The sequence below is a fragment of the Bradysia coprophila genome, unplaced genomic scaffold (genome assembly GCF_014529535.1).
Source record: "Bradysia coprophila strain Holo2 unplaced genomic scaffold, BU_Bcop_v1 contig_24, whole genome shotgun sequence".
Lineage (NCBI taxonomy): Eukaryota > Metazoa > Arthropoda > Insecta > Diptera > Sciaridae > Bradysia > Bradysia coprophila.
In genome coordinates this window covers 4,428,154-4,430,411 of record NW_023503501.1, presented here as the reverse complement: position 1 = coordinate 4,430,411, position 2,258 = coordinate 4,428,154, and the positions used below count along the sequence as shown (strand labels likewise).

At 35.4% G+C, this 2,258-nt stretch overlaps 1 protein-coding gene across 4 annotated transcripts in view; it reads right to left on the bottom strand.

Annotated features, from left to right (window-relative positions):
- LOC119077955 (amyloid beta A4 precursor protein-binding family B member 1-interacting protein) overlaps nucleotides 1–2,258 on the bottom strand; it is a 137,496-nt gene that overhangs the window by 55,136 nt on the left and 80,102 nt on the right. The gene's annotated exons all lie outside the window — the stretch shown is intronic.

Genomic DNA, 2,258 nt, shown 5'->3' with positions numbered 1-2,258 from the left:
GGTAAGCTTCACTTCACATTCGTTCAATGTGTAATTTCTAGTGAGTCACGTAGAAAAACCAGAAAAACCAATGGCCAAAATCACTTAAAACATTACAGTAGGCAGTAGGGGTTATCGCAAGATCATAAAATATTCGTAAAACGTTTTTCTTATCGCTTTACTTGTATTGTACTTATACGAATACACGAAGTAATGATAATTGTATGGGAACAAACAGAATCAGAACATCAAACTCTGATACCATAACAGAACTTCGTACCTCACGGTGTGCCTGAACCAAATTTACTAAAAAAATTGTTGCGCCTCTGATTTCTCTTCGTATTTCGCTTTTCATTACAAACAACTTTTGTTCGAAGTGGAGCAGCGGGCGCTTTTTGAAATAATGTAAAAAATGATGTTTGTTTAATCGATTGCAACACATTAGGGGTAAACCATTATGGTCCGTAAAGTTCGTAGGTATGGCAATTTCTTGAATTTTTGACATTTGTCCCATATCTTTTATGTCAAAAGTGTACGAAATCGCCACGCTCACGAACTTTACGAGCCATAATGGTTTATCCCTATTTTGACAAGGTACGTGAAAGTGAAAGAAGTGAAATACGAAGAGACACATCGTGACCTTCCTAGCTACACTCACGGAAGACACCCTCAAAATGTAACTTTGCTTCTTCATTGATCCCACTGCATAGAAGTTAATGTAACACATACCTCGAGGACCTCTTACTTCTTTTCGATCTCTCAAAAAAGTTACGTTAGATTTCATTTGTGACGAAGTACGAGCAAACAAACAATAAATTAGGTTTGTCACTCCATTCAATTCGTAAAATATTTTATCATGAAAGTACACCATTACGTAACAGTTTGCCCCCTACGAAAATGATCCATTACATCAATAATATTTCCGATTCATTTTACATGAATTCCATTGTGATAATCAACTTTCGCACGTCAGCTCCGATATACAAACTCTGCACTTATCAAAAATGTCCTAAATTTTCGTTCCTAATGGACTCAATCTCGTGTCCACTTTAACCACATTTCAATTTCACCAAATTAATTGGCTGAAAGAAACACCCGGACCGCATTTAACCACATGTCTGTTTGTTAAACGGACAAACTTTTTCGGAACGTATCCAATTCATTAAATGATTGTTTAAGGTGTATTTTATACGAGCAGCTAATGTGACCGTTTTTTGCTACTAGCCAGAACCCGAATCCTACAAATTAAATTCATTATAAATTGGTCGATATTACGTTAGAGTGAAAACCTGCAACAGCAGCGCATTAAATCAGCAGTAGTTCGCTTCAAATATAATTCGTTTTCGTTTCTTTCCTGTTTTGTGTGTTTTTGCTGTGTAGATTCAAGATGTTTAAGTAAAAACTTCTGGTCTGCCCGTATTAATGTTAGGGACAAATTAAATAGCAGATGTTTATAGCTAAGGTCTAATAGCATCTCGTAGCAAAACAATTTTGTGGGCATCAAACAATTCTTTTGTTATGTGTTGTATATGTATAATAGAAAGGTACAGACGAGAAAAAAAATTATTTCTACCTCTCCTCTTATCCTGCATCACACATCCAAATTGTTGTTGTCAGCTTTTTATTAAAAGATTATTTTTTGCTGCTCCGGTTTAATCTTTTTACTCGGCTGATATACAATGGACATTTCATATATGGTACATTGAGGCATATAAGTGTTATTTAAGTTGTTTTGTTTACATGTGTGCCAGCTAAAATTTAAGTCGCGTGCCACCTGCTCATTTTTTTCTTTCTTTTTTGTTGGATTTTTTTCTGAATTTTTAATAAAGAAACATTTTGTACGTGAAATTCAATATGAATCTTAAGTTGTAAGTGTCATGCATGCAAAACAACGAAGGGAAATGATGAGAAAAACAATGGGTGTACTATTGCAGAGCTCGTGAGTTAGTCGTATTTGAGGCAAATCACTCCTGGGATTATTTTGAGATCAGGAGCCAAATTTTTATTGAGAAGATGAAGTTACACTAGGCGTAAGCAATAGCAGATAACTTTGCTACTGTAAATCATACATTCAACACGTTAAGCTTAATTCAATCACACTAAGATTTACATGCAAAATCTAGATCTTCATGTCCTAGCAGAGGTACTTTAATGAGAAGATGATGTTCCACGTATGCAGTGCCACATCTAGCATATTCATCTCCCTGTACCACTCAGGTCTCTAGCGCCTCTTTTTCTATAAGGCAAGGGATTTTGTGGGAAAAATTTCGGATTTTCCT